A 19,172-nucleotide genomic window follows, 5' to 3' on the forward strand; every position below is an offset into this window, starting at 1 on the left:
GTTTTTTGTGTCTATTAAAGAGATTGTGTTCATTAGTTTTCTTTCTTGAGTGGGTTCTTTCCTGGTTTTGAAATCCGTGTAATGCTGATTTATAGAAATTACTTTAGGAATATTCCTCTCTTTTAATTTCATTAAGGAGTTTCAGGAGTAAGGCATTGGATCTTCCATAAATTTCTTGTAGAATTCAGCAATTAAACAGTGAATCCATCAGAAATTGGGTGTTAGTTTATAGATTTTTAATTTTTTTCAATGTCATTGTCTTTTATTGTATTATTCAGTGTTTTTATATGTTCTTGGCTCCTTTTAGCAATTCATATGTATTTAGGAACTTAGCCATTTTTTATGAATCATCAAATATTATGCATTACTACTTCTCAAAATAGTTACTAACAATCTTGATTTTGACAATGCCTATTGTGTTTTGACTTTTTCTTGTTTTTTTGGGGGGGTACAGTGGGCTTTATTGATGGTGTGCAGTGGCAGAGAGCCAGGGCTCCTGAGGCCCCTCCCCTTCTAGCGGGGCTGGGATGGAAGCTGTGAGGGGAAGATTCTCAGTGTTGGAGCTGAGTAGGGCAGTGACTTCTACAGCATGGCCTCTCCATCCCTCTGGTCTTGCTGGGCTCTGCAGGGGCCACTTATTCCTTGGAGGCCATGTGGACCATGAGACCCACCACCCTGTTCACCCTGTTGCTGTAGCCGAACTCGTCATACCAGGAAATGAGCTTGACAAAGTGGTCATTCAGGGTGATACTAGCCCCCGCATCAAATGTGGCAGAGTGGGTGTCACTGTTGAAGTCACAAGACACAACCTTGTCCTGGGTGTAGCCCGGGATGCCTTTGAGGGGACAGTGTGATGCCTGCTTCACCACCTTTTTGATGTGGTCATATAAAACTGCTTTCTCTAGGCGGCAGCACAGATTCACCACTGATAATTTGAGAGTGGGCATGTTGAAGGCCATGCCTGTGAGCTTCCCGTTCAGCTCTTCCCGTTCAGGATGACCTTGCCCATAGTCTTGCCAGCATCAGTGGATGCAGGAATGATGTTCTGGGCAGCTCTGTGTCCATCATGCCACAGCTTTGCAGAGGGGCCATCCACAGTCTTCTGGGTGGTAGTGATGGTGTGAACTGTGGTCATGTGTTCCTCCACAATGCCGAAGTTGTCATGGATGTCCTTGGCCAGTAGAGCTAAGGAGTTGGTGGTACAGGAAGCGTTGCTGACAATCTTGAGGTAGTTTCATACTTCTCGTGATTCACATTCATCACAGACATGGGGACAACAGCAGAAAGGGCAGACATGATGACCCATTTGGCACCACCCTTCAGGTGAGCCCCAGCCTTCTCCATGGTGGTGAAGACACCAGTGGACTCCACCACAAACTCAGTGCCAGCATCACCCCACTTGATGTTGACGGGTTCTCACTCTTGGAAGATGATGATGGCCCTTCCATTGATGATGAGCTTCCCATTCTCAGGCTTGACAGTGCCATGGAACTTACCATGGGTGGAATCATACTGAAACATGTACATCATACAGTTGAGGTCAATGAAGGGGTCAATAATGGCCACAACACCTATCTTGCCAGAGTTAAAAGCAGCACTGGTGACCAGGTGTCCAATACGGCCAAGTCCATTCACTCCGACCTTCACCATCTTGTCTCCATTGCTGCTGTCTGTGCAGGAAGAACAGCTATCAGCAGGCAAGGAGCAGAGAGCTGACTTTTTCATTTCTAATTGCATTGGTTTGGGTCTTTTCTTTCCTTTTCAAGTAGGATTGACTAGGGAATTGTCTATATTGTTTGTCCCTTTAAAGAACCAGCTATTCAATTAATTTATTCTTTATATTATTTCTTTTAGTCACAATTTCATTCATTTCTGATCTGGTCTTTTTAATTTTCTTCCATGTATTAGCTCTAGATTTGATACAGTGTGTATAGGTATGAGCTCCCTATGATGAATGTGATCATTATGTATATTTAATTTGTATAAATAAACTTAATAAAATGTGTTTCTTATATAGCCAGATTGGATTTTGTTTCTTGGTCTATTTTGCCAATCTGTGTCTTTGGATTAGAGAATAGAGGTAATTCTCATGGAGTGGTATTTCAAGAAAGCATTTTCTTATACCTGTGATTGCATTATTTTGCTCTTCCTAACATTCTTTATGCCACCCTTTACTTAATCGCTTATCTTGCCTGGTATATTAATTTTATTAGAATTTTTCAATTGTTGGCTTCATTTTTTTCTTCTAGGATATTCTTGGGGATTTGCTGTTCTGGTTGAGAACCTTTGAGTTTCAATGCTACAGGTCTGGGAAAAGCTGAATTCTGATTCTGATACCTACTACAATTCTGACATTTTGGGTACACCCTAAATGATTTTTATGGATTGACTAATTTCTTGGGAAATATAATAATGCACAGGTTATATTTTTCTATTTTTTGCCATTTAGGATACCAAACTGTTATCCTTTTTCCTAGCCTTTCACTACATTGAATCAAATGCTTATAATTATTTTCTTAGAATAACAAAATGTTGCTTATCATGAAGATGAGATAGTTAAAAATTTGGTGGTGACTCTATGATTTAAATAAATTTTTAAATTATACTTGAGATTATTGTAAATATTAGACTTTTAATTTATTTTATTTTATTTTTTCCAATAATTTTATTGATAAACAAATAGCAATGAGACAGTTTCAAATCAAATTGGTAAGACAGTTTTAATAATTAACACATTGCATACCTTCATCCTAGTGGTTAATTGCTGTATAAGATGCCGACATGATATCCTATTTACAAACACCATTAGAACAAATCACTCTATTCATTAAGAGAATGTAACTATATATCTATCCTAACCACTTTGAATACACAGATACAAAATGGACATTCATCTGTATCCTCTTTTTTTGTTAAGTTCCATTATTTTAATATTATAGGTGTGTAAACTCAGAAAAATATTCTAAAAGAGTCTGGTAGCCCATAACAGTATTGGGTCTTCCGCTTGACTGGCAATGTCAGATGTTGTTGACCTGAGTCCCCTATAGCTCAACATAATAGCATGGCTTTACTTCTTATATTTCTTTTTTATACTTTTCTGCTGGATGGTTAAGACCAAGGTAAAGCAGGACCTATGCAACAAGAGTTGTAGCTTTTGGGTCTGATAAGGTCAGTGAAATCCCCTCAGGATTTATCCTGAGATGCTGTACCTCAGATTGTAGAACCTTTGTCAGTGTCAGCCATGTGGATGAGTCACGGCCATTGCTTGGCCAATGTGCTCTCTATGAAAGCCTGAGAAAATGCTGTCTCTCCATGTGACTCGCCTTAGGCACACTCTACATCATCAATCACTTTCCTCTTTGGCCCCATAATCTCCTTGATCAGAAAATTTGGGACACGACTGAGTTACATGATACTACAACACAAGTTCTCATATGTCCTGAGTCTTAATTGACCTTGAAGGCTAGGGCCAAAATGTTGGCTTTCCTTGTGGCCCTCCTTTTTCTCTAATTTTGGGCTGCAAACTTAGGTTATTAACCATCCAGAAGACAAGCTTATTGCTATTACCATACAACTTACGCTGTTAAGCTTAACCTCACTGTCTGCATATTACACATCTTAGGCATAATATGGAACTGGTATTTTTCATGAAGTATTGATATGTTGAGCTTTAAGTCCCTACAGAATATGATAAAAACATTTAAAAATTAGAATATATTTTAGAAATAGGCATAAAGAATCATATACTTCTTATGTTTACATATAAGTTCAAAAATCTCACCATATACAACCTTGAAGCAAGACAGTCCCACTATATTCCTTTACCTGTCTCTTGCTTTCATTCCACTCCCCCTTCTTTTTGAACAACCATGTACCCAAGAGACATCATAGCAGCAACTGGCATGTCATGACAAGCAGCCCATATTCAGAAGACCAGAATGACAGGCACTCCATGCATGAAACTACTATTGCAGATTACCATCTGCAGTGCAGTAGCTTAGTTCACAGGTATCAGTATATATAGTTAGTCAGGCTGAGAATCTTTCCAATTAACTGCTAGATTAAAAATCTGAAGATTCTCAGGATCATTGCCTTGCTCATCTTTTACATATAACTGTATGGCTTGACATATTCATGTTTCCTAGCTCTTCTCCTTTCCCTCTCTTGATTAGTTAGTCCTTGAGATCCTGATTTCCTTTAACTTGTATTATACCTTTCTATTTGTATTTCTCCTTTTGAGTTCTTATACTAGGGAAACTATAGGATATTTACACATGTGTATCTGGTTTATTTCACTTATGAGTATATGTTCAAGTGTCATCCACTTCAATATAAAGGCTGTGCCGAACCAGCGGGTCAATCTGGGGTAGGAGCTGGGAATTGAAGAGGGGACAAAGGACAGGAGACACAAAGAATGGAGACAAGACAGGATTGTGATCAAGTCTCATTTATTTACGGGAGGTGCTGGGTATATCTAGGGAGTGTAGAAATGAGGAAGTCTGTGCTCTTGGGGTCAGCAGGTATCTAGGCAATGGGGGAAGGTGCAAACACTGGGGCATAGCACATGATTCTCAGGGAATGGGCAAGGTGAGAAGGACCATAAACTTAATTCAGCAGGGGAATAGAAGCTTAAGAAAATAGCTGACGTTATTATAAAATGGATACAAGTTAATAGCCTCCCACAGATCCCCCTTTACTTTTATATATGTATATAAAATATGGCTCTTGTAGACGGCTGATTTTCTTGAGTGGCAGTGCCTGTCTTAGGATGAGGTGTCCTCTACTTGGACCCGACTCAAACCATACCCATCACAGGAGACTAGGATGGCAGAAGGTCCTGTTTCTGTCTTAGTCGGTGAGTGGTGTCTCGTGTATGCCCCTCATTACCTGTCTCTGGCTAGCCTGACCCTCTCACCAAGGGTGGGAGAACTAAGAGGTCTCCGGACCTTTATCATCATAAGCTGCTTGTATTTTAGCTCAGTTTTTCCTTTTAACCATCTCAAGCCTGTGATAATGAAACTGAATAGGCTTCATCAAGGCCGCATCCAACTGCTGTTGAATGAAAGCCATTAGCCTATTAAAAATGCATGGTCCAACTGAAACCAGAAGTAAGAGGGTTATCAGAGGTCCTAAGATGGGTTACTTTAAGAATGTCTAAGGTTTGGGTATCTCTGTCAGCTCCACATGATTTGGGGAGTGACAAGGGATGGTAATGGATCTTTGGGAACATTTGTTCCCAGATCTCTTGTAATCTCTTTTCTACAAAATGTTCTCTGAGAGAATCTTGGGGCCCTCCTCTATCAGAAACATGAATGGGGGCGCTCTGGTCCAGGAAACTGGCTTTCCTACCATGCCTGTGCCTGCAAGGCCTGTGCCATAATGGGGGGTAATTTTGAAGATGTGTCTCCTTTACAATCACATGAATTACCATAAAGGGATTTGTGTAGGTCTTTCTTAGATGCTGGTGTCCCAAAGCCACCGTTGATGGTCTTGACCAGAACTACAAAAACTCCCAGTGGTAGGATCCATTGTAGATGACTCATTATCTGTAAGGAAACACAAAAATATTCTCAGGGAGGACTTGAGTCCCTGGAATCATCTATGAGGTCATTTTCTATCTGGTCTATTTGATCTACCTGTTTAACCAGTCTTTCTGGCAGCCATCTGGCCAATTTTATTTCTTTGGAGTAAATGCATACTGACCCTCATCCCCAGATGAGGACTGGATCTGGGCCATGCCATGAGTTGGTTAGAGGGTCTCTCCATAATACCGAGGCGAAGTGTTTTTGTGTCTCAAAATGCCAAAAATGGGTGGCTGCTGATTGTCCTTTGGTATCCAATGTTAAAAAATTTAAAATTAATAAGGAGTGAGTCAGGATATTTTTAGGTGATCTCTTAGATGGGTACCAGTCTCCTCCTTTTATTTTTTTTAATAGTAAGTTTTAATGTTTGGTTGGCTGTATCTGTGTATAGTGGCGAATGTAACCCGAAAGGTCTAATCCCTTTGTATGAGGGTGTATTGCAGCTTGGCAGGCTGCATTTGTATTTTCAAAAGCCAGTTGTTTGATTAGATCAGAATTAGAGTCTACACTACCAAACAGTCTCTCAGCAGCCTGAAGCAGCTAATGGGCAAAATCTGGAAATGGCTCTTTTGGGCCCTGTTTCATGTTTGTAAGGGAAGTAGTAGCCTCTCCATGGGAAGGCAACCTTTTTTATGTTCTGGTTGTGGCCAGTTGAATCTGAGCAAATAGGTCTGCATCATACCTAGATTGAACTTTTGTGGTAGAAAAGTTTCTCACACCTGCTATCATCTCCTAAGTCCAACCATTTTTAGCCTCTCCTTTTTTTTTTTTTGGCTATAGAGTTATAATTATCTAGATACTCTGACTTTTAGCACAAGTAATCTCTACCAGATAAAGCAGCCTTGGCTAACATATACCAGTCTTTAGGGGTGAGCCATCCCTGAGTCATAGATTCTAATACAGTAAGTGTATAATAAGCCGTGGTGCCATATTGTGTGACAGCAGCCTTTAACTCTTTTAACAGTTTAAGGTCAAAAGGTGTGTGCATTCTAATAGCCTGAGGTTGTTTTTCTTTATTTTTTGTCCTTTGTGTCTCGGTCACTGGAAACACCCAGTTGGTGGCCCTACTGTTTTTAAGATTTGGCCAAGAAGAAGGGTGGGGGGCAGAATGGCAGATGCCTTGTGGTCAGTCTTCTTATTGCGAATTATTGTAACAGCTTGGGCAAGGTTAAAACATTGTGTTTTTTTTTTTAAAATTGAATCTGTTTTTGGAGTTCTCTAACTTTATTTTTTAACCCCTTAATCATGTTAGAAGACGCCCCTTTTTCCTTTAAGTTTTGAGAAAGTGAAATCTGTGGCAATAGCAGGCTGTATTTAGCAACCTCATCACTCAGAGTTTTTCAATCAACAGTTTTCTCCTCAGAGCTGTCATTATTAAGTGTAAGACTCTGAAGGGTGGGGAGGTCAGGGTACATTCTGGGAAACTCGGGGGCAGTGAGTGACTCGGAAGTTGCAATGGGTGTAGCAGCCTCTTTGTCAGGGGGATTGTATGGAAGAGTCATAACTCCTCCTCTAAGGATGAGGAGGAGGAGGAGGAGGAGGAGGAGGAGGAGGAGGAGGAGGAGAGAGAGAGTCAGAGTCTGCCTGAGGGGGAGCTAGTGTGTTTTTTGCTGACAGTTGAAGAATATGTTTCCCTTCTGAAACAACCTGTTTAATCAGGTTGTCCCAATGCTTCTGTGGGAGAATTTTATTAATAAGATTCTAAAAGGAATAGGCGGTACCAGATATCTTTTCCGGTCTGAAGACCCTATAATAATCTTGTAAGGCATCTCCCACTTGTAACCGTTTCTTAGAATCAATCATACCCTCCAAAGGGAACCAAGGACACACCTTATGAATAAACTGAAAGTATTCACATAACTGTTTAACTTTAACCTTTACTCCTTACGCCTCTAATACTTTGCTCAAACTTTCTACAAATACCTCACATTTACTTAATGCCTGTCCCATTGCCAAGGGAAGGGGAAAGGGGTGCCGCCTGCTTATCGAGGTTCAGATGTCACAGCAGGCAACTGTGGCACAGGCCTCTTTTATTCTCACTTTTGCCTCTTTTACTTTCTCTTTTGCTGGCTCTCTCGGACGGGTTCATTGCTGAACCCTCCGTATCAGGTGCCCCACGTTGGGCGCCACTTGTGCCCAACTGGCAGGACAGTTAACAAAGGTCACCTGGGGGAAAAGCAGAGAATTGAAGAGGGGACAAAGGACAGGAGACGCAAAGAATGGAGACAAGACAGGATTCTGATCAAGTCTCATTTATTTAGGGGAGGTGCTGGGTATATATAGGGAGTGTAGGAATGAGGAAGTCTGTGCTCTTGGGGTCAGCAGGTATCTAGGCAACAGGGGAAGGTGCAACCCCTGGAGCATAGCAAGTGATTCACAGTGAATGGGAAAGATGAGAAGGACCATAAAATTAACTCAGCAGGGGAATAGAAATTAAAAAAAAAAAATGGCTGACACTATTATAAAATGGATACCAGTTAATGGCCTCCCACAAAAGGCTTCAAGTTTATCATTCTTAATAGCTGATAAATACTCCATTGTGTAGGAATACCACATCTTTTTCAACCATTCCTCAGGTGATGGGCGTCTTGGTTGTTTCCAAGATTTGGCTATCACAAATTGTGCTGCTATAAACATAGGCACACATATATCACTGTGATATAATGTTTTCAGATCCTCTGCGAACATTCCCACTACAGCAATAGCTGGTTTAAAGGGGATTTCCAGTCCATCTTTTCTAAGGAGTCTCCAAACTGATTTCCATAACGGTTGCACCAATCTACATTCCCACCAGCAGTGGAGAAGGGTTACTTTTCCCCCCACAGCCTCTCCAACATTTGTTGTTGGTTCATTTCTTTATGATAGCCATTCTTTCTGGGGTGAGATGATATCTCAATGTTGCTTTAATTTGCATTTTGCAGATGGCTAATGATGTGGAGCATTTTTTCATATTTTTATTTGCTTCTTTAATTTCATCCTCTGAGAAGTGTGTGTTCATCTCAGATGCCCATTTCTGGATTGGGTCTTTCAATTTTGGGGCCCTAGTGCTTTTTAGTTCTTTATAGATTCTAGAGAGAAGACCCTTGTCTGAGTATTTATTTGACATGATTACTTCCAAATTTGTAGGTTGCCTTTTCACTTTATTGGTAATTTCTTTTGACGTTAAAAAACTTCTCAGTAAGAGCAGGTCCCAGCTGTTAATTCTTTCAGTTGTTTCCGGTTTGATTTGATTTTTGTTCATGAACTCTTTGCTACCCCTATGACTTCAAGAGTTCTTCCTACTTTCTCTTCCAGGAGGTTTAGTTTCTCTGCTTTAATGTTTAGATCTTTAATCCATTTTGACTGTAGTTTAGTGCATGGTGATAGACCTGGGTCAAGTTTGAGTTTTCGGCATGTAGAAAGCCAGTTTTTCCAGCACCATTTGTTAAAGAGGCTATCTTTCTTCCAGTGAGTATGTTTGGCCCCTTAGTCAAAGATAAGTTGGTTGAGTGTGTTCGTAGGGGCTTCAGCATATTCTAATCTATTCCATTCATCCTCAGGTCTATTTTGTTGCCAGTACCATGATGATTTTATCACAGTAACCTTGTAGTATTATTTCAAATCAGGAATTGTAATGCCTCCTGTCTTGTCTTTATTGCCCAGGATAGCCTTTGCTATTCTAGGTCTTTTCTGGTTCCAGATAAATTTTATGAATGATTTCTCTAAATCTGTGAGGTATGTCTGTGATAGTCTGATAGGGATTGCATTAAATCTGTAGAGCAATTTTGGGAGTATGGCCATCTTCACAATGTTGGCTCTTCCTATCCAGGAGCATAGAATATCTTTCCATCTTCTGAAATCCTCTACAATCTCTTTTTTAAGAATAATGTCATTTTCCTTGAAAAGATCTTTGACTTCTTTAGTTAGATTTATTCCAGGATAATTCATTTTATTTGGTGCTATTGTAAAAGGTATTGTTTCTATAATTTCCCTCTCACTGTGTTTGTTGTCTGTGTAGAGAAACACCATTAACTTTTGGGTATTGACTTTATAACCTGCTATGCTACTGAATTTCTGTATTAATTCTAGGAGCTTCTTGGTGGAGTTTTTTGGGTCTTCCAAGTAAAGTATCATGTCATCTGCAAATAAAGATACTTTAACTTCTTCTTTACCTATCCTTATTCCTTTTGTTTGTTTCTCTTGTCTTTGGCTGTAGCTAATGATTCCAGAACTACATTGAATAGGAGTGGTGATAGAGGACACCCTTGTCATGTACCAGATCGAAGAGTAAAAGATTTCAGTTTTTCCCCATTTAGGATTATGTTAGCTGTTGGGATTTCATAAATGGCTTTTACCAAATTGAAGTAGCTGCCATCTATTCCAATTTTCTGTAGGACTTTGAACATGAATGAGTGTTGGACTTTGCCAAAGCCTTTTCTGCATCAATTGAGATGATCATGCAGTTTTTAGTTTTCGCTCAATTGCATAGTGTATTACATTTATAGATTTTCAAATATTGAACCATCTTTGCATCACTGGGATGAATCCTACTTGGTCATGGTGTATGATCTTCTTGAAGATTTGCTGTTTTCTATTTGCTAGCATTTTACTGAGGATTTTAGCATCGATGTTCATGAGGAGATTGGCCTGTATTTCCCTTTCTTAGTTGCATCTTCCCTGATTTTAGTACCAGTATAATACTTGCCTCCAGAAATGATTTTGGGAGGATTGCTTCCTTTTCTTTTTCATGGAACAGTTTGAGGAGTATAGGGACTACACATTCTGTAAATATCTTGTAGATTTCAGCTGTGAATCCATCCGGACATGGACTTTTCTTCATCGGTAAGATTTTAATTACACCTCATATTTCTTTGGCTGTGTTTGGGCTATTGAGAGTGGTTATATCTTGTCAATTCAGTTGTGGCAATTTGTACTTTTCTAGGAATCTGTCCATTTCTTCTGTGTATTCTATTCTGTGAGAATAAAGATTCTCAAAGTAGCTATTGATAATCTTCTGAATTTCCACAGGGTATGTGGTAATTACACACTTGTTATTCCTTATAGCTTGTATTTGAATTTTTCCTTCCTCTTTTTGATGAGGTTAGCTAGGGTCTTATAGATTTTATTTAATCCGTCAAAGAACCTGATTTTGTCTTTTTTAATTCTTTGAATTGTTTTCTTCATCTCAATTGAATTAAGTTCTGCTCTAATCATTATGATTTCTTCCCGTCTTTGGGCTCTTGGTTTAGTTTGCTCTTTATTTTTTAGTTGTTGAAGCTGCAGCATTAGGGTATTGATTTGCTCCCGTTCTGTTTTCCTAATGTGTGAGTTCACAGCTATGAATTTCCCTCTGAGAATTGCTTTCATTGTATCCCATAAATTCTGATAAGTTGTGCTTGAATTTTCATTCAGTTGTACATATTGTTGAATTTCTTGTTTAATTTCATCTGTGACCCATTGACTGGGGAGGAGGGTGTCATTTAATTTCCATGTATTTAAGGGTTTTTTTTTTTGTTTCCTTTATCATTTACTTCCAGTTTCATTGCACTATGGTCAGATAATGTGCATGGGATAATTTCTGTTTTCTTACATATACTTAAGCATGACCTATGTACCAGTATGTGGTCTATTTTTTGAAATGACACATGTGCAGCTGAGAAAAATGTGTATTCAGCTGCATTTGGGTGGAACACTCTGTATATGCCCTGCAAGTCCATTTGTTTCAAGCTCTCATTCAGTTGTTATTTCTTTGCTAAGTTTTAGTTTGGTAGACCTATCTTTTGTGGAAAAGGGGATGTTAAGGTCTCCTGTTAAAATTGTGGTATTGGATATTAGATTTTGCATGTCCATTAAGATTTGCTTTATATAATTGTGTGCTCCTGTGTTTGGTGCATAAATATTTAAGAGTGTTACCCCTTCTTCTTGAATTTTTCCCTTAACCAGTATATAGTGACCTCATTTATTTCACTTGATCATTGTTGGTTTGAAGTTGAGACTGTCTGAGTATCGGATTACTACCCCAGCTTTTTTTCTGAGATGCTGGAGCATGTAGCATTGTGTTGCATTCTTTGACTTTCAGCCTATGAATGTCTTTATGAGTTAAATGTGTTTCTTGTATACAGCATATTGTTGGATTTTGTTTCCTAATCCACTGTGCCAGTCTATTTCTCTTAATTGGTGAATTGAGTCCATTTACATTGAAGGTTAGAATTGAGATGTACTGACTTATGATGGACATGTTATTTACCTGTTATCATTTACTCATTTTTATTCTGTGTTTAATTGCTTGCCCTATTTAGTTGGTTGCTTCTGATCTCATTCATGGAGTTCTGATCATTTTCGTCCCTCTCTAGAACATCTTTCAGTAGCCTGTGTAGGGTTGTCTTTGTCATCACGGAATTCTTTAGCTGTTCTTTGTCATGAAAGTATTTCACTTCTCCATCAAACTTGAAAGAGACTTTTCAGGTTATAGTAGTCTGGGCTGAAATTTGTTTTCATAGAGGACTTGAAGTACTCTGCCCCATGCTCTTCTTGCCTTCATTGTTTGTAAAGAGAAGTCAGCCATAATTCTGAGTGGTTTTCCTTTCAATGTGATCAGCTTCTTTTCTCTAGCACCTTTCAGTAGATTATTCTTGTCCTGAATTTCTGGGATCTTGACGATTATATGTCTCTGTGTGTTTTTCATTGAGTTGAGGTTACTTGGTTTTCCTCTATTAGCTGCTTTGGTTTCCTCAATGTCAGATTGTTTCCTCATCATTGGGAAGTTTTCTGCTATTAGTTCTGCCCATATTTTATTAATGTCATTTGTATTGACTCCTTCTTTCTCATTAATGCCTATTTGTCTCACATTGTTCATCTTTGCATCATCTTGCAGGTGATGAAATATTATTTTCTGCATCCTCATTTTTTTAAGAGATCCTTTTTTACCTTTTCACTAGCTGCACCAGCATCTTCAAGATCTGAAACTCTGTCTTCACTTTCACTTAAATGGTTTTGTAAGCTTGTGATTGAGATTTTAATCTCCTCTATATCACTTTGACTCTGCTTCATGTGATCTATTTCTTTCCTTTATTGCTCATTCAAGGAATCCCTCATTTTTCTAATCTCATCTATTTTTTTTTATCAATGTCTTCTTTAGAAGCAGTTATAAATTCTTTTACTGCAGTGTTTTTTTCAGATTGGGTTTCTTCCCTGTGTTTCTGTGGTTGCTTCTTTACTTCAGATGCTATGAGTTCTGAGAATTCTTTTTTTATTTCAGAAAAGAATTGCGCTCTGAGTTCCTCTATAACTTTCTGCTGTTGCTCATTTACTATCAATGCTATTAATTCATACAGTTGAGCTGAGCTAGTGTCTTCTGCACTTGTTCTGGTTGGGCCTTGGATTTCCTCCATGTGCTTCTGCATTTGATTCTTTACTGCAGATATTATTAATTCAGGGATTTCTTTTTTTATTTCCAATCTGAGTTCCTCTATACTTTTCTGCAGCTATTTCTTTATTTCAGAAGCCATTGATTCATTGCTTTCAGCTGTGTGATTCCCAATTTGTTCTGTGTTAGTGTCCTTTGCACTTGTTACGGGTGTTTTGGGTCTTGAGATTGCATTTTGTTCCTTCTTGTCATTTTGTGTAGCACTGTCTTCTGACCTTTGTTGTAAATCTTTGTTGCAGTTATAACCTAGCACGTACTGAAGTTCAGGTGCAGATCTACAAAGTTTGGATTTATCCAGCTGTGCCTGGCTTGTTCTCGCTGCTGTGCTCAGCTCCTTCCAGCTGCTGCCCTTGAGGGTGTACCTGTTGTTCCCCTCTGGCAAGATTTTCTGCTCCTGGACTTGCTGGGTATTTCTATCCTCTACAATCTCTGCAGGAATTGCAGCTGCAGGGTTTCACCCCAGTCCTGTATGCCAGGCCTGAGCTGAGCCTGGAGGGGACAAGTTGGAGTAGGAGGCAAGTCCCACACACTTACAGGGCCTGGGCTATTACTGGGTCTGGAGGTTCCTGGAACGCAGCAGAAATTCCTATTCAGTGGGCAGGGTGTGGGAGGTGCTGCGAGGTGTTGAGGGGCATCCCAAGTGGGTGGAAGAGGGTCTCACCCATGCTCTGCCTGGGCTGGGACCAGTAGTACGTCCTGCTGGTGCAGGGTAACCTGAAGCTCTTCCACACATTCACTGGGCCAGGCCTAGCACTGGGTCTGTGGGTTCCCAGAACATGGCAGAAATTCCTACTGTGTGGGCGGGGTGGGGGAGGTGCTGCAAAGTGGTGGGGGGTGTCCCAAGGGGGTAGAAGAGGGTCTCACTCACACTGTGCCTGGTCTGGGAGCAGTAGTAGGTCCCACCAGCACAGGGTAGCGGGAACCTCTCCCACACACTCACCGGGCCTAGGCTAGGACTGGGTCTAGACTTTGATTTTAAAACAATGAAATTTAGAAAAATTTATAATAAACATCATGTGAAATTATCTTTAATTGCATAAAAATTATGGGTGATTTTAGCATGGCCTGTAACTTTCTGGAAATGTATGGCTTATAGTGCCAAAAATTACAAAAATAGTGATGATGAAAGGAATGCTACCCTTTTCTTGAATGAAGAAATTAAGCAATTAAGCATCCTCATCACTTAGGCATGTTGTATCTTATTGGGTAGTGTGAGATATACTCTTTAGAAATGATAACATTACCTGGAATATATTGTCTGTTTTAAAATTGTGATTAATATTTGTTCTTTCTCAACTCAAACAGCTGCCCTTCACTTTACAAATGCTGACTTAGGTGACAAAATGAATTCTAACTTTAAAGTTGGCTTAATGCAGCTATATTTATCTAAGTTCTGTGGGATGTGGCAAAATAAAAGGGGATGCCCACTAGGGCCATCTAGCATGGAGAAGATATGGTAAAAGCAATAGAAGAAACATAGAATCTTGTTTGATTTTCTTCTGAATAACCCACTTTCATTTCCAGAGCAGTGGGAGGTGCATGGTCTTTGAAATCTCTAGAGAGGGAACACCTGCTCTGTGAACCCGAAGTTCATTAGCTACGCACACCTCACACCAAAACCAGCTCATGAGATACAAATAAATTAACAAGTTTGGATCTTGTCTCATGACTATAATCTTCACATTCTTTTTTACCCTTTTGGCTTCTAAAGGTCCTTTTGTAAAGATCCAGAGAACCTTGCTGACACCAGCAAAAATGCAACTCAGAATGAGCTAAAAGGGATTTGTGCTGCTGACAGAAAGCCATGAGTATCAATTACATCTCTGCTATTCCAGACAGAGAATAAGTAAAAGCCTCCTAATGAGCACGTGGGGTGGAAAAATATGACACACTAAATTGAATTGTTTCCTATCCATTTGGGCTTTTCATGTACAGTTTAATTACTATTTTATCCATCTTCCTTTGTCATTTACTTTGTTCAAAAATTAATTTAAAATTTTGAAAAACATCCCAAACTTTAAAATTCATATTATACATTGTATATGTACATGCAATTTGTTTAATACCCCTGCCATTTTTCTCCACTTTGCCATAAATTTTTTCTTCAATCTTTATGTATTCAGTAAAGTTTTCAGTTTTATATAATATGAAAAACAACACATTAAAAATAGATTTATTGCTGAGATCATCATCCTGTGCCTGACTCTGATAAGGTTTTTTACAAGGCAAAGAGATAAGTATTAAAAATCTTCAAGAGCAACTAGTTTATCATAGAAGGTATATTCACATTGTGATTGATAGTAAATGCCAGACTCCTAAATGAGAAAAACATCTCTACATGAAATTGTTAGAATAAATATTTTTAGATCCATGAAGTTTATTATTGGTCACTGTAGAATAAAGTAACACTGGGAATTTCTTGTTCTAAAATTACTTGCAAAATAAAATACCACTGATACATATTCAGAGGTTGCATGCATACTTCTCTTTTGGTAGATCTTAAAGTAATACCCATCCAAATTGTAGCATTACAATGATGATAAAAACAATAGGAGTTGTATTGTTATGAAGATATTAATAAAGGCATAAGATAATATTGGTCAGGGTAAAGGAAATATAGTAAAATAAATTACCCGGATATATTGAGATGTGTTTAGTCAGGAATAATGAGAATTCATTCTGATGAAAATTTAAATACAGGAATGTTTCAGTAAGGCTTCTTTGTGACATCAGCCAATTGAAGTCTTATCATTAGACTGGTTTGTATTAGAGAAGTAATGTTATCTGTCTCAGACTCTATTTTGATAAAAATTAGTGCAGAGAATTATTTCCTCTGTAAGAACAACTATAGAATCACTAACTGTATCATCAGTCACCTTCCTGGCAGTATAAATTGGAGCAGGACATTCATTACTTAGTTTATCACTTACTGGAACATTGATAGCTAATAGGATAGTTTGATTATTTGTCATTTGTATTGATTTTATTATTGGCTAAGTACATTTACTTTTAAATATATATCATAATTGATTATAAAAGAAAGTGAAAGCAAGACTGATACTGCAATTCAAGCTAAACAGCTTCTTAAAATAAGTCTACAAAGCTTCCTAAAGATACAATCACCACCAGATCCAGAAGAGTTATTAATCTCATCAAAATGAGTACATTAAGGGGCTGCTTACATGTCCAAAACTAGTAATAAAAATAAATATGATAAAATTGTTCAATGAGGATTTTTTCTTTATTTGGACTAAGGAATATATTCCCATAATATGTTACATGCTTGAACACTGTACCCAAAAGCACTCACATCTTGCTATTTAGAAATAAAATATGAGAATCATAAAAATAAACCCGTGGAAAATATTAAGAAGCTAGTGGTTTTCAAACACAAAAATGTCAAACATGAAACTTTTAAATTTACACTATTATAAATACATTTTAATTTCAAAATTATACAGTTCCCACATCCAAAATAAATATATCAACAGCAAGTGTGAGTGCCTTTTTTTTAAATAAAGAAGCTATTTGCATTTGAGTCTTGGTCCTGAAGAGCAATCTGACTTACATGGTCAGCATCTTGCAGAAAACATTCTATCTTTGCATTTACAGAAACTTCAGTCTTCTTTGGATAGGTGACTCTTGCCAAGGTCTTTCAGGTGAAGGTAACACATTTTCTCTAGACCCAAGTCTTAGTCTACACCTTGGAAAATGTCATAGACTACATGGATTAAATAACAGAAATTTATTTTCTTTCAATTTTGGGTACCGGAAGTCCAAGACCAACATGCCAGTAGAGTCAGTGCCTGGTAAGGTACTCTCCTTGGGTTGCAGGGAAGTAGGAGGGGGCAAGCAGTCTCTAGTGTCTTTACACTCTTCTTAGAAGAACATATATCTTATGATAATAATGCCCCTCGGTCAGGCGAGGTAGCTCAGAGGACTAAAGCACCTGCTTAGGCAAGTTTAGGAAAGTCCAAGGACAGTGGTCTGATTCATTGCACCACATGCCATAGAGCCCTGCCCCCAGGGCTGGCTGAGTCCGACTAGTGCATACCTGTAATCCCAGTGCTGGGGGTTAGGGGAACTGAAAGCAGGAGGATCATCTAGAGTCTGAGCTGAGTAATAAGACCCTGCAACAACCAAATTCACAATAAATGAATGAATGGATGAATGAATAATGCCCATTGTCTTATGACCCTTTTAACCTTAAAATATCCTTGTAGCTTCTGTCTCCAAAGGTAGTCACATTAGGGTTTAAAGTTTGAACACTAACCGGTACATATAGGGACCTGAGTCAGTGTTGAGGGCAACAGTATCTTTCTCCTTTCATTTAAAAGCATTCTTTCTCTGCTTTCAAGTAAATTTACTTGTTCTTTTTTGAGTATCTGTTACTCTGAAACATTAGTGCTAGAAAAACACACACACACACACACACACACACACACACACACACACAAAACTCAGTACAATTCATGCTATTTGCATGTTTTCCAAACTAGGAATGCTGAATTCAGGTTCCAAAAATCAAACAAATGCTTGGTGAAGTTATATTCTCCCAAGTCAACAAGCATTCTTTGTGTTACTTACAAAGTCTTAGGTTTTCTTAGTCATTAGTTTTACTCTCTGCAGAGAAGCACCCTACCAACTAGCTTTCTACTTTTAGAATATAATTGGCAATATAATCTTTGCAGTGGTCAAGTAGTTGACTGTTTGAACTGATTCAGACATAATAGCTACCAGTTGGAAGTACCACTTTCTAGATATTTAAAGTTTTACATGAAAATCTTTTATTTTCTCTAAGATGATTTTCTGAATAATACAGCATGGGAGGATTTTATTTTCCATGTACATGTGCCAATTAATGGGAAGGCTAATATGATTAGGGTTAACAAACTCCTGGAGAAGCAACTGGATCTGATTGTGACATCCTCTTTGTCAGTGGATAGATCTACTGTTGTTTATAGTTGATGTGCCATTAGCAGGTGGATCCCAGTGGGAGGAGGTGGAGCACTGGGGCATGCCTTCCGGGGGTATACTCTTGCTTTGGCTCTTCCATGTTTTCCCTGCTTCCCAGTGACTAAGAAACAAGTCACATTGCTCCACTAAGCCCTTTAGCCAGGATGCTTTAGCCTGGAAGCCATCCAACCATGGAGTTGAATCCCTTGAAACTGAGCCAATGAATTTCTCATCCTTTAAATAGAGGATGTTGAGTATTTTGCTTCAGAAACAAGAAAACTGATCAATACAGTCTAACTAAAGATATTACAAACAAAAATAAAGGATAAACCATATTCTGTAAAAAACCTCACTCATTTGTAATACATGTAACCAATAAATGGCTAATATCAGTGTACATAAACAGACTCTGAAAATTAAAATTAATGATGGAAAATATCCCAGTTGAGAAATAGGCTAAGGCTATTGCTATGATTTGGATTAGTGTCTCCCAAAGTTCAGTATATTCAAGATTTGATCTGAAGAGAGGTAGTATTATAAAATGCTGGGACCTTTGGAAGGCAGAGTCTCCTGAGCTATGGAGGCATAGCTTCAGAGAAGGCTGTTTCTTATTTTTGTTCTCTTTGGCTTCTTGGCCTCTGATGATAATCGGTTTGCTCTGCCACATGCTTTGGCCGTGATACGTTGTCACTGGCAGAGGCCCAGAGCAGTTGCATCACCTGTTCTTAAACTGGAATTTCCAGAACTGTTGAGCTAAAAACATAATGTTTCTCCTTATAAGTTAATTAAATTGTCTCAGGTATCAAAGCTGACATTAGTATTAACAGCTATAAATAGACATTTTACATATTACACTAGCATTATCAGAAAATTGCCCCAATCATTATATATTCATCTGTAGTCCAAATGATTTCCATTGTATATCTAGGCCTCATTCTCTTTATCTGTTCATCTATCAGTAGATACTGGGCTGTTTCCATTTCTTAGGCCTCATGAACAATGCTTCAATGAACCTAAAAGCACATAATGGTATTGGAAATGCCTATTTTAAATATTTTTGGATATGTTAAAAGTGGACTTGCTGAATCATTTCATAGTTCTATTTTTAATTTCTTGAGAAATCTCCATACTGCCAAACTACTTTACATTCATACCAACAATCTATGAATTCCAAGTTTTCCATATTTTTGTTAACACTTGGCTTTTGCTATTGTTGTTTATGATAACTA

General features: G+C 38.4%; 1 long non-coding RNA gene and 1 pseudogene across 1 annotated transcript in view; one reads left to right on the forward strand and one right to left on the reverse strand.

The window, feature by feature from the left end:
- Nucleotides 1–635: 635 nt before the first annotated feature.
- On the reverse strand, nucleotides 636–1,650 carry LOC101577878 (annotated as a pseudogene).
- A 13,018-nt stretch (nucleotides 1,651–14,668) lies between these two features.
- The window catches only part of LOC111818600, a 14,058-nt gene continuing 9,554 nt past the window's right edge, over nucleotides 14,669–19,172 (forward strand). The window contains exon 1 of the long non-coding RNA XR_002822556.1: nucleotides 14,669–14,698. This is a non-coding gene — a long non-coding RNA (uncharacterized LOC111818600). The remainder of the gene's footprint in view (nucleotides 14,699–19,172) is intronic.

The sequence above is a fragment of the Octodon degus genome, unplaced genomic scaffold (genome assembly GCF_000260255.1).
Source record: "Octodon degus isolate 3935 unplaced genomic scaffold, OctDeg1.0 scaffold00097, whole genome shotgun sequence".
NCBI lineage: Eukaryota > Metazoa > Chordata > Mammalia > Rodentia > Octodontidae > Octodon > Octodon degus.